We start from the raw sequence: 13,502 nt of genomic DNA on the forward strand, positions 1-13,502 counted from the left end.
TAACTCCTTTCACGTCTTATTACACGGCATATAGTGCGACGTGTAATCGCTCGGTAGCCGCTTTCATTCATGGAGTTGTCCCAAGCGTATGCTTTGGAGTCTGCATTAAGCCGGTGTTACAAATGCAGGTGAAGCTGCAAACAAAACAACTCATTGGAGGCGCTTTGAACTTCTTCGCGTTTCAATTTTCGGCGCAGTATACGTGGCAAGTTCAACATGGTCTATTGTCGCACTGATTGTTGCGCGAGCCGCCGCGGTAGCCACACGGTCGTGCTGCTGAGCTTGAGGTTTGAGGTTCGATTCCATCCGTTGCAGCAGGATTTCAATGGAGGTGAACTGCAAAAAACGCTCCTGTACATTCATTGAGTTCACATTAATAAATCACCTGTGGTCAAAAATAATCGGGAGTCCCGCACTACGGCGTGCTCCATAATCATATGGTGGTTTGGCCACGCAATATCCTTAGGTATATATATATATATATATCACGTATCAATGCTTCTCACGCTCTGCATGAAGGCACCACGACGCGTTCTGCCAGTCGCAGCCAGGCGATTCCAGACCCACTTTACTGCCCTCTAGCAGGCAGACTTGCACGTAATGAATTACATTTCTTGGTACTTTTGTAATTCAGCGATTACTTTGTTTACACTGTAACGGTTGCTGCAATTACTTCATTGTTCAGTCACCATTTACGTGTCGCCAGTTATTTTACTGACGACACAAAATGTAACCGGCGCCCCAGCTTTCCGAACCTGAATTTGTCGAACACTACAGTAGAGCACCCGAGGTCGTTCCACGCGGCAGACTCGCGAATGCGCACGTTCGGACGGGCAGATCACGTGACTCAGCATTTGTTTCCTCATTGAACCGGTCGGCGCTGGTATACGACTCGTTAGCGAAGGTCACTTGGGATGTTAATGCCAGGAAAATACCACACGGACCCCTCGATTGCCATTCGCATTACCGCCAACAGTCATCGCGAGTTCTGCCGTAATTTTGTTTGTTTTTTAGCTTTTCATTGGTCCTACCGCTAGCGTCCTCTCCAAGTCCCAGCAACAATGAAGTGATGCGCTTCACGGAAAAACCAGATGCCAAGTAACGACAAGCTTTTGCGCAAGATCTGCATAAGTTGCAACACCGGCTCTACCCCTCAGCGCCCACATCAGGTGAACTGGCTAAGCCCACTGTATTTCCGGCGTCTTTTTTCATCCGATCAGCGAGTTTTTGCATGTCGCTGCTGGCGAAACAGCAAAAACGATGAACGATGACTTACGAAATTTTGTAAAAGCAATTTTTAGTGCAGATAAGCAATGTATGTACTAAAACGTAAGCGATGTAAATGTAAACGTAAGCAATGGTTGGAGAGGACACACCGAAAGTGCCAGGCCATCTTACTGTGTTTACTGTATCTATGCAACGGTAATAAACGTTCCGAGGAAAGCAACACGGAAATAATGGATTGCTTTTGAATAATTCCTCAATTATTTGCGTGGGAGCAGTAATTGTAACTGTATTTAATTACATTTAAGGATGAAGTGTACATCTAAGAATGAAGTAGTTGTTATTGTAATCGCTTACTTTTTTTCTGTAACGTCTACAATCTGCTAGCAGCGTTCGCCGAGTCCCTTAATTAAACTACTTTCCTAGTCACATTAAACATAAACCTAGAAAGCTTATCGATCATATAAAAAAAGACAGCAGCAGCTGGGGAAGGGTGTGATCACTTTATCAATTGGAACTGAGGGTTGAAGCTTGCGATCGAGTAAAACAAAATAACACAACGCTATGACTCAATAAGAAATAAAGACGTGAATTTGTGTTTGATGTCGTCCGCGATGGTAGTACCAGCAATTGCTCAAAAATGGAACTTTGTCTACGTAGATTAGTCTTTGAATGCCTTCACAGATCATCTCACCAGTCTTATCATGTAAGAAGTTGAGGCTGTTACGAAATTGTATTACTATTATAGGCGCAACTAACCGTTTGTCCCAGCTGACATTACCAAGCTGAACCAAGAAATAATGAAGAAAAAAAGACGCGATGCGAGATACAATTAGAAAACCTATGGTATGTCTTACGACCGGTTTACGACCCAGGTCTTACGACCGAAAACAGTAGGCCCTACTACCGTATTTTGCAGAGCATATTTTTCTTCATTTTTTTTTTCTTATAACAGCTCAGCTAACGTTAGCTTGGACACCGTACAAACAAACGGCGCACATAAATACGCAGAAAGAGATGCAGACTAGCAATTTGATGCTGAACGTGTCACCAAGCCCATCCGATTGAAGATGACAGAAAAGAAGGGAAGCAAAGAAAGGAAGAAAAAAGATTGTCGTTACTTGGCATCTGCTTTCTCTATGAAGCGCAGCGCTTCCTTCTTGATGGGAGCCGGAAAGACGCTCCCGGTTGGGCCAATGAAAAGCTTAAAAAAATGTAGGGCTGAACTCAAGTCACCATGACTCTCGATGGTAACGCGAATAGAAATCGAGGGGTCCATATGGGGATTTCTTGGCATTAACACCCTAAGAGGCCTTTACCATCGAGACATACCAGCACCGGCCGGTTCAGTGAAGAAACAGACACTGAGTCCCATGACCTACCTATTCGAACGTGCTCATTCGCGAGGCTGCTGCTTGAAACGATCTCGGGCGTTGGACTGTAGTTTTCAACAAATTCAGGTTCTGAAAGCTGGGGCACCAGTTACGTTTGTGTCGTCAGTAAAATAACTGGCTACATGTAATTTGTTACTGAAAAATTCACCGACTATTGCCATACTCCCTACTGCGAAATTTGAGAGGAGCTCTATACGTGCTTTTAATCTGTCTCGCGTGGCACGTTTCAAACGGAGCAAAGTGCGGCGCCACTGCCTCGCTAATCGGGAGATGGCGAGAAGGAGCGCGTGGGTGACGCCTGGGCGCGATTCACAGAAGCCGCCGCAGGCAGACCTTCCAGCAAACACGCGCTACGATGGCTCCATCTCGTATCCATCGTCGCCGAAGGGTCCGTCTTGCGCGGCACTGCGCTTTTCTTCTCACGCTTTCGCCATATCCTCCTCCCCTGCTTTCTGCCTCGTCTTTCAGCTGCACCCTCCACCTCCGCTTACCTCCTCGCGCTCTCATCGCTGACACCGTCTTTCATCTCCCGCTGCGCTCCGCGTTCGCTTTCATCCTGCGCTGCGCTCGATTGCTCGGTCACGAGGGACAACGCCGCCGCTCACCGCAGGAACAGATGCCTAAGAGCTCTGCCCTAAAGGAAGGAGTGGTGGGCACGCCCCAACCCGTCACATCACCCACGAAGTACAAGCACTACCGATCTGACTAAATACCGTTATAAAAAAAACCTTGTTTTTTTTGTTGCGGTCTCTCTAATTTCTCATGAAAGAAGCATACTTAAGTAATGCAAATGATTTTAGTGAGCGGGTCAGATATGCGTGCAAGGTCACAAGGTCTAGATAGAAGCATTCCCGCAAAAAGAAAAAAAAAATCCTCTCCAAACACTGCTCTATGCACGGTAGACTACGGCTTATCGTCAGAGAGACCACGTTTACAGAATAGGGCGTGATTCAATGCTTATCGGAAGCCGTCGGTATACTGATAGCTTCTGATTAGGGCCACTCAATTGTCTATCTGAGCAAAAGCGCGTTTAGAGTACTCAATATTGTTGGATCATAACGAACACGCAGTCGATGCTAAGCAGTAACGAATCAACTTGAAGCACCTTGTTTTAACGACAGAGATCTGACAACAGGGAAGTGCAGCATGAAATACCTCTGAATGAAATGTATACGAGTATTTGTATCTATTTTGTATATACAGGACATCTATGCAGTTTACGTTTCATACCTTCCCCTTAAACTAATGCCCAGGAGGGCGCTGTAGGAAACTGTATAAATAAATAAATGAATAAATAAATAAATAAATAAATAAATAAATAATTTAGAATGAAATACCTTTATTTCCTTTAGGGACAACCCAACAAGCCAAAGTATAGAGTGCCGCGAAAGATGTTTAAGAATTAACACGTTCCAGATTCGAATGTAAGGTTTCTATTCGGCCCTGGACCTTTGCAGCGGGGCGCATTAGAACTCTCGCAACACATTGTTAGTGCACACGCATGACAACGTCTTGATGTGCGCTTTGAAAAACTAGACAAGGAGGATCCACGCGATACATGTACAGCCACAGGTCTGTGGAACACTGCAAATTAAACTAGTAAACTTGCACACACGCTAAAATGTTGAATCATATATATATATATATATATATACATACAGGGTGCCGCAACTATCATGCACGAAGATTTAAAAATACGCAAACGCCACGTAGCAGGACAGAAGAAAGGTAATGATGTTTGCCGTCGCTTCGGAGATACTGTGATTACGTTTTGCATTCCGCCTAATTACATATCTAGCCTTAACAATTTATTCAACTTCTCAAATATTATAATTATATGAAAACTGTCAATGAGAAGATTGTAGAGCAGCATGAAAAACTCCCACTACAGCTTTCTGTTGCTCAATACGTGCTACAGAAAGTGTTTTTCCGAGCGTGAAAGAAGCCCGCGAATACATGCAAAGTGCCTCGAGCGGCCAGTCGCGCGGCGAAAGGCTAAGGGCACATTCACACCGGCGACTTGAGCAGGTCGCGCGACCATTTGCGACTCGCGACCAAAAAGCGACCGAAGGCGACTGATGTTCACACCGGCAAGCCCGGCTGAGCGCGACCCGCAAGTCGCAATCCCGGAGATTATCGTTCTCAGCGAGAACTCTCGGAATCTACGCGGAATTTGAACGCGACGCCGGAGGAGGCCGGATGTAGACACACGAAAGATCACTTCCGGTGCGCCGCTGATTGGTTTATCAGTTTTGCGACCACGGTCGCGCGACTGAAAAATCGCGCAGAGAGCGACTGGCCCAAAATGGTCGCTTTTCAAGAAAGGCGACCGTTTGCGACCATTTGCGACTGGTCGCTTTGCGACCAACTTGGTCGCGCGACCACTGTCAGTCGCCGGTGTGAATGAGCCTTAACGGCTCACAATAAATACAAGCAGAATGAACTACACGCACAGCCATCGACCACAGAAGTTCTGCATGCAAAAAAAAAAAAGAAAAAGAGAGAGCGAGAAAATAATGCAGAGAAAGGCAGGGAGGTTAACCAGAGGTAGTTCCGGTTGGCTACCCTGCGCAGAAAAAAACCTAAAAAGAACCTAAAACGAAGACCTAAGTGCACGAAGGAATACGAAACTATGCGAGGATCCGGTCGACGCCGCCGGATAGATAGCGTAAATAACGCGAGTATCAGCTGTCAGAGCGCTTTCAACGCAAGGCGATGCACAATCGCAAGCTCGCGTCAGCAGCGCTGAAAAGAAATATCGCAAAACCACGAATCAGTTTTCAGCGCAGGCAAAGAAACAGACCTCAACAACTGAAGAGCTTCTTGGGAAAATAAAAATTGGGGTCACACAACTTTGGCCTACGATATACAGAAAGTAAACAGTGAACACACACACACACACACAGACGCATATATATATATATATATATATATATATATATACTGGCAAGAAATTGAAAAGGCTGGCAACTTCTGTGTGTCCGTTTTCTTCCGAACCAACACATTGTTCAAATTGTATTGGTTTTGTCTAGTGTGCGCGACAAAATGATAGTGTGCTCTGAATTCTTCGTACTGTATGCTTATCTGACAGCCATGCAAAAAAAACAATAAAAACAAAACAGTCTAGCCAATTGCACCAAACTGCACGCTGGTCTACCACGACCAGCGTGCAGATTAAATTTTTACTTGCAACATGCTCTTGAAGCGTTGTCGTTTATTTCTACAGCACCTAGGAGTTTTTTTGCCACTTGAACGTAAAGCTGGATCCGTTGTCGATCGCCTCCCTGTTCAAGTAAGATCTCGGTCTGAGCTAGCTGGTATTGATTCATGATTAGTGCACACTTTTGGGCGCAAATTAAATGAGGACGAAGAACATAAACAACAGGACGGGCGTCTGACCTGCTGTTTGTGTTCCTCGTCCTCGTTTAATTTGCCCCCGAAAAGTGTGCCTTAATCATGACTTCCTGTTGTTATGGGGCCTTTTTTTATGCGGGCAGGAACGAGGTGGTTTCGTAATCTACATCTAATACGTCAATTATACACTCGCACAGAGGATCGCGAAGCTCTGTTCATTAATTCTTCTGCATATGTGTTTTCATTATGTTAACCTAGTAAAATTACATGATTTGATTAACACAGAAACACATATACGAATAGGACTCTGCTAGGCTAACAAAATTTGAGCACAAGTTTCTGAACATGCAGGCTGATGGAATATGAAAGATGCTTACGAGTACGCGAGACATGTTGGAATGCGCTTGAGAGAAAAAAAGGAGAAAAAAATCCCGAACGTCGACAGTGCTTTAAAAATGCAGCAAAAAAGTACTGCTTTAGAGATACTTCGTTCACATCATTGTAGCACCCGTGGTGTCTGGTCCTCTGTACTTCGTGCGTGCTCTTTAATTGCGCTACGATGCCTTCACCAACTATCAACCAACATGCTAATAAAGAACAAGTTCTCTCGCTCAGCTATCTTGGTTCAAACTGCGCAAAGTAAGACGAACATCGAGAAAAAGAAATATCCCCAAGGGCAACCTGTGCACTGTGCTGTGTCCAGCGCATACCTTTGGCCGGCTCGTGCAGGTTGTTGCTCAATCAGCACGAACGTGCGCCGAAGGCTGAGCGAGATCAGCTAGGCGTCCGTGATGACGCCGACGGGGAGAGCGCAGCAGTGCCCAACCGACATGTTGTTTGGTATCCCGTGATCGAATTGCTATTCACACAGTCCATGGAGGGAGACTCGTGTATGTCTCCCCGCTCTTTGAGGCGGAAGTCCCCGACGAGCGCCCCGTGAGAGAAGCTCTCCTGTTTCGAAGTCGCGTGCGTTCGCCACAGGGCTTGTCTGACGCCGCACGCAGGACGGAGTGCATAGGTAAACACGTGCTTCTATATATGGCACCCTAGCTGTCACGTCACAACTCGCCTACTCCACTTATCACTTATATTGTGAGTGAACCGAAGTAAGCTGCCGTCGTTTTTTTACAAGTTGGAAGTGGGCTTCCCTAAACGAAGCCCACTGTTCTGCTCCGCTCCTCTCTCAGCGGCGCGGGCCCGCCTACCCAGGGCTTTTAAATACGAATTTTTGTTGTTGCTGAAGCTTGCGGCACAGACCGCGATAAGGTTATATGGGTGTTCACTGTAGAACACGAATCTGCGCGATGATGATAGGAAAGTCAGGAAACCGAGCGAACGCGCGGAGTTTCCTGTCATCGCTTGGTCACAGTCTCCTCTGTTCTGTAGCAGCAGCGTTTGCGAAGTGTTATTTTTTTCCCCTAATAGCCGGGCAAATATAAACATGGGCATGCACGGATACTCACCTGCGCTGAACACGAAAGTGTGACGAACGAGCGTGGTGCAACCAGTTTGCGTTTCGGGCTACGCCCGCGGCGGCGGCATCCGAGTTTGGCCGCGCACTGTACATTGCGCCTGCGCCATCTGTCCACTCAAAGCACCTCAGCTCCCATTTTGCGTAGGAGCTGTAATAGCAGTCTCTTTGGTATCGCCCGAATGGTGCCGTGCTGTGTTGTCTGGTTTCGTGTAGCTAGCGGGCTGGTATAGCGGCGACATCTGCCGGCGGACTGCTCAAACCAGCACCTGCTGGTCGAGGCACTACCTCTGTTTAAACAAGGGTGCTGTGTTTCAAACTCGAGGTGATATTTGGCCACCGCAATCTGCCAAGTAGAACGCAGTCATAGGGGTATTTACCGGGGCAGGCCGAAGAAGAGGCACTTGCACCTTGCCCTCCCACTGTCATAAGTTGGGGGGCAAAGTATGCCATTTGCCCTCCCCCTTCCCCCAACACTTTTGAAATCGTGCACTTTCGGCTCCACGCTTCCAAATTCAACAAAAATACAGGTGCAGCAAAGTTTACTTTCTAATAAAGTGGCCAAGTGGCCACGTAAGTAATGCGTTATCTTCAGTACGCATTCCCTGCTTGGGCAAGGAGGGTTGTGTTTTGCGCCTCCTCGGAATGCGCAGTAGCGGATGACGTGTGGCATTCGCCATACACGCTGGCATGGATTGCGGAGATGGCCTGCCGCAGGGCAATTTAAATTTCAGCTCGCGCTACTTGTATCATGCCCAGTTTTTGGGACACTCTAATCGTATTTATAAACATAAGCAACTTGCTATATTTTGACTGCAGGCGAAGGGAGAGGTCCGGTAATGGTGGGCGCTGCTTATTATACCCATCCACGCCCAAGGATTGGTGGGTAGTACGGCATAAAGTCGTTGGATTATCAAATGGTAGAACTATTAAATCTCTGTTGCGAGATATTCAGCACAGCGTTGCAGTCTCAGTTTCTTTTCACCACCAAAAATCGAATCAAACATCTTAGAGATCACGAATTATCGTAGATATGTTCATGAACATTACTTTGGTCGAACGTGTAGAGCCATTTCAATACCGAGTGAACATTCACTTGGCTATATTCTAAAGACGTGTGTCACTTCACACTTCGACGATATAATTTTCGAGCTGTTTCTAAATAAGAGTTACACTGACACTTGTTTCTACTTAGGAGCAAGAACAGCAAATGTATCCTATTTTGAATGAATTGGTGCCACTTTTTTGATGACGTCTACCGAAAATTTGAATTTTCGAGGGGCGCTATAACGTAAGACTATTCCAAACTTTTCTATTCCAATTCTGCTATCAGCCCTTCACGATTGCTCAAAAACTTTTTTCGGCCCCCCCCCCCCTTCACCTCTGTCACGCGAAGTCACGAAAACCGCGATACCTCCCCATCTGATATGATGTGTACACACTGATTATGCATGATTTGACAGAAAAAAGACAAACAGTTATTTCTGATTCGACCCCTTTTCGCCATTAGCCGTCGGCTATTGGTAAAAAGTTTTCGGGCTGCACCCACTTCACCTGCCTGTCGCGCGAGACGTCACAAAACCGCAAGAACTCAACGCGCCAAAGTGACGTGTACGCGAGAAAGATGCATTAATATGCCGAACAAAACTGAATTTTCTACGGAATAGCCGCAGGCTGCCCCGTTCCGAAAAGAATAAAAGATGGCTGCCGCCGATCGCTCAGACGCTGGCTACTCGCACCTGCCGGAGAGCATGGGTGTATTTGCGTATAATAAAACTTCTTCCCTGGCCGTGTAACGTTTTCGAGCCCTTTCGGCACGTTTTCCCCCTCATTCTGCCAACTCTTCTTTGCTGAGGGTCCGTTTTAGCGTCATTCCTGTGCTTCCGTTGCATGTCGCCGCGATTTTCGACCAGCCACCGCAAGCTAAGTAAGGGAAAGCCGACCAATCGTAGACGCCGGCACCACCCTCTTCATCCGGTTATCGACTTTCAGTGCAGTGGCTCGGCCCCATCGAATCCCTCTACACTTGAGCGTTCTCCTCGCCTCCTGTCAGCCAATTAGATACGACAAGCCGCTCAGTGTAGGCAATGTTATTCGTTTTTCAAGCAAACAATACTGACCTCCTATGAACGAGGAGAGCGTTTGATTCGTCTACTCAGACAACAATGTGGGTGACCGCCCGGTGCATGCGTTGGTGGCTACGCAAATTTGATGTCAGGAGATTGGAATAGAAACATATTGGAATAGTTTTACATTATAGGGCCCTAGGTTGCTTATGTCCTCTGACAATAGTTAGCAAATGCTCAATTCCTGCTAATTTTTATGCGTTATACACGCCATTTAGGCGTTTTCTCCCGGTATCCTCGGTAAACTTTACGGGTCACGGTGTTTGCAAATATTCGAAGTATCAAGCAATTGTTTCGAGATGAAGAGCGATAAATGTTCATTCTGTCCAAGTTCATTGCCGCCTTTGTAGAAAGTTATTAATTCAAGCGTTGCAGGGTGTTGTACTGACACATATCGAAGTGTTATCGAGACTCCTAAAAGAACTGTATCAAATATGAACTTGAAATTTTTGTAAAATATGGAAAAATTTAAGCGCAATGCGTTGCAAAACTTTTATGTTCGTGTTTTAAATGCAAGTATTACAGATAATTAGTAAAGCCTCGTTTTTCCACGTGTTTTCGTGCCTCATGCGACATTCGTCGTTTCTTTGTCGGGTGTCCTGGGTGAGCTAAACAAGGCACCTCTTTATATCTGGGGAAAACTAGGGGCATAGTGTGGATAATGTGAAGGCAGTGCTTCAAATGAATGGTTAAATGCTGCTTTTCCATAGAAATACGCAGACAACTGGTCCATAACGTTATTAGTGTGTTTTACGAACGGTGTTAAACAGGCTACTGCACTAGCATAATTGCCATAAATCTACAGCTGAAGTGAAATGTTGCGAACATAGGGGGAGCAATGCGCCATGTTTATGTGCGATGGTAAATGCGTGTTGATCAGACACAGCTTAAAAATTTCGTAAGCAAGCAGTCAAAAGTATTACGCTGCTCTTATTAGCTAGGTTTCCCAATGTCTATGAAAACACTGCGCTTAAGAAATTTATACCTTAGACGCAGTGGCGTAGCCAGAAATTTCGTTCGGGGGGGGGGGGGGGGGGGGCTCACTTTGCCGCTCGGCCTCCTCCTTATAGAAATTCTCTAGGGATCAAATACATTAACATTAATAATAACTGCGTTGCCATTGCCACAGGTGCTGCAAAGGAATTCTTGAACCCTACGCACTGTCAAGACAAGTAAAATATGCACTTTTTCATAAAAGAATATACTCGAATGTCTAAAAAATTGTGCCCGAAATAACTGATATCAATACTTCTATGTTTTCTGTATATTTAACAAGTAAAGCAAATATCACACGAACTTTAGAAATGTATCACTTTCAAACCAGCAAAGCAGTGCATGCCGCTGCTATGAAAAATGTAAAGGCCATGAAATGAACAAGTTGAGGAAAAATATTTTAATAAAACTATATTAGCCACCGTGCCTTTCTTTCATTTGCAGCTCTCTCTCTCTGTCATTCAAGAACTTTGTTTACATTTTTGTACATATGCAACGACCAGGGGAAAATCTCATTTACGCTGTCCTTTGTTATAATGTATTGCGCAGGAGAAGCTGTCACCGGTTGTGTATTGTAATTGCCGCGAAAATATAGTCGCCAAAGAGAGCACATATAGAAAGCAGAGAGACAGAGGAAATGGGAAAGCCAGGGAGGTTAACCAGATGGGAAGATCCGGATTGCTATCCTACGCTGGGGAAAGAGGGGAAGGAGAGGTAAAGTGATAACGAAGTAGAGATAACAAAAGAAATGAGCATAGACATACAATCACTGTTGGTCACTGTCGCCGCATACTATCACCGCACAGCACAGTAGCACTTTCAGCACTATGAACATCTGTTCGTGCTACAGCCACTTGTCCAATACTATTGCCCTTAAAGAGTACAACAGTGCCCTCGTCGCCCTCTACTGCGATGCCATCCTCCACCCCCCCCCTCCCCCCTGTGATGGCGGCATTTTAAAATAAGTTCCTCTGTTAGAGGTCTTCGGTCAAAGCGCGCTATCGCGTTTGCGAGCGATCGTCTCTGTAGATTATAGCGAGGACAGTCACAGAGAAGGTGTTGAAGAGTCTCCTCGTTACCACAGTCATCACATGAGGCGTCGTCGGCCCATCCAATTCGGAAACCAAAAGACTTGATGAACGCCACCCCTAGCCGTATTCGAGAAAGCAGAGTAGCTTCGCGACGGCAGAGTCTAGCTGGAATGGAAAGGCGTAGAGAAGAGTCTAGGTCGTGCAGCCGGTTGTCTTGAAAGCTTCCTGCATTCCACAAGGATAACGTGATATCACGACTGAGAATTCGAAGTTTTCTAGCGGCATCTGTCCTTGATAATGGTATCGGCTCGTCTTCGTTGCCTTGAAGAGCCCACCGAGCAGCACTATCGGCGTGTTCGTTCCCTATGACGTCGCAGTGACTTGGAAGCCACTGAAATGTCATGTGGTGTCCTTTCTCAGTCAAGGTATGGATTAGTTCTCTAATCTCGCATACCAGTTGTTCGTGTGGTCCACTCCGCAGGGCTGATAGCAAAGACTGCAGTGCTGCCTTTGAGTCACTGAATATTGACCATCTTCGAGGTTGTTCTTGGCTGACGAGACGAAGTGCAGGGCGAAGAGTTGCAAGTTCAGCAGCCATCGGTGTCGTTGGGTGAGATGTCTTGAAACTGATGATGGTGGCTTTCGCTGGGAAAACCGCGGCTCCAGAGGAACACTGGAGAGTTGCCGATCCATCCGTATAAGTATGTAACGTGGTCGGCGTACCCCTCGTGCAAAAGGAGCAGAGTTGGTTGTTTAAGAGCACGGGATGACAGCTCAGATTCTTTCCTGATTCCTGGTATGGTGAGGTGCACTGCAGGTCGAGCCAAACACCATGGAGGAATCGATGGCTTCGTTGCGGGGGTGGAGCCTGATATGAGTTGTGCAAAATATAAGAGGGCGAATCAAATGAAACTGAGCAAATGCGAATACATGACAAACAGGGCACTTTGTTTAAAAGTAGTCTCCATGAGCATTTAGACATTTGTCCCGCTGACTTACGAGTCGCGTGATTTCCGTTTCATAGAACTCCTTGGGTTGCTGCTTCAAAAAGTCTGTAGCTGACTTTTTCATGTCATCGTCCGACACGAATCTGGTTCCCTTGAGCTGTTTCTTCAAATGCTTCAAAATGTGGAAGTCACAAGGCGGTAGGTCTGGGCTATATGGCGGATGTTGCAGCATTTCCCACTTGAACTTTACCAGTTTTGTATTAAGTACATCAGCGACGCGGAGACCGGCATGGTCGTGGACCAAGATGACCCCATTCCTCAATTTTCCACGTCGTTTCTACTTGATTGCGACACGCAGCCCATCCGATGTTTTACAATATCGGAAACAATTGATAGTCTATCCAGGCTTAGCTAATTCAATCAATTATGGCCCTTGATGATCGAAAAAAAAAGAAGTAAACATCTTTCCAGCAGAAATGACGGGTTTGGTTTTCTTGGGGGTGGTGAATTCAAATGTTTCCGCTGGAAGCTTTGCCGTCGTGCTTGAGGCTCATAGTAGTGGCACCATGATTCGTCCCCAGTCACAAGTGCAGTAAAAAATTCCTCACTCTCATCGTGATACCGGATTAGATGAGTCAAGGCAGCACCGAACCTCTCCGCCTTCTGGCGGCGGTTCAAAATCTTGGGCATCCATTTCGCACACAAGAGCTGGAAACCGTGATGTTCATGAATTGTGGTGTGACCCGAACCGTGATTGATGTTCACATGCCCTGCCGATTCATCGATGCTTATCCCCGTTCTTGTCTAACCAGCCTTTGCAATATTGTTGGAAGTTATTGCTCGGTGGCTTTGGCCCGGTCTTGGATCGTCTTTGCAACTTTCACGTCCTTCGTTGAACAGTGTGCTCCAACGCTTCACAGTGGCCAATGAAATGCAGTGTTCAACGTACACGGCAGCCATAC

At 46.2% G+C, this 13,502-nt stretch overlaps 1 protein-coding gene across 4 annotated transcripts in view; it reads right to left on the reverse strand.

Annotated features, from left to right (window-relative positions):
• LOC142576210 (uncharacterized) overlaps positions 1-7,637 on the reverse strand; it is a 62,835-nt gene extending 55,198 nt beyond the window's left edge. For 2 of the 4 annotated variants that reach the window (XM_075686229.1, XM_075686224.1), the window contains exon 1: positions 7,436-7,637. The gene's annotated coding sequence lies outside the window, so the exon portion shown is untranslated. Of the gene's footprint in view, positions 1-3,109; positions 3,253-6,682; positions 6,869-7,435 lie in introns of those variants that run through there. The other 2 variants (XM_075686228.1, XM_075686225.1) reach the window with 2 other exon arrangements.
• Positions 7,638-13,502: the final 5,865 nt, after the last annotated feature.

This window comes from Dermacentor variabilis, chromosome 3, assembly GCF_050947875.1.
Source record: "Dermacentor variabilis isolate Ectoservices chromosome 3, ASM5094787v1, whole genome shotgun sequence".
Classification (NCBI taxonomy): domain Eukaryota; kingdom Metazoa; phylum Arthropoda; class Arachnida; order Ixodida; family Ixodidae; genus Dermacentor; species Dermacentor variabilis.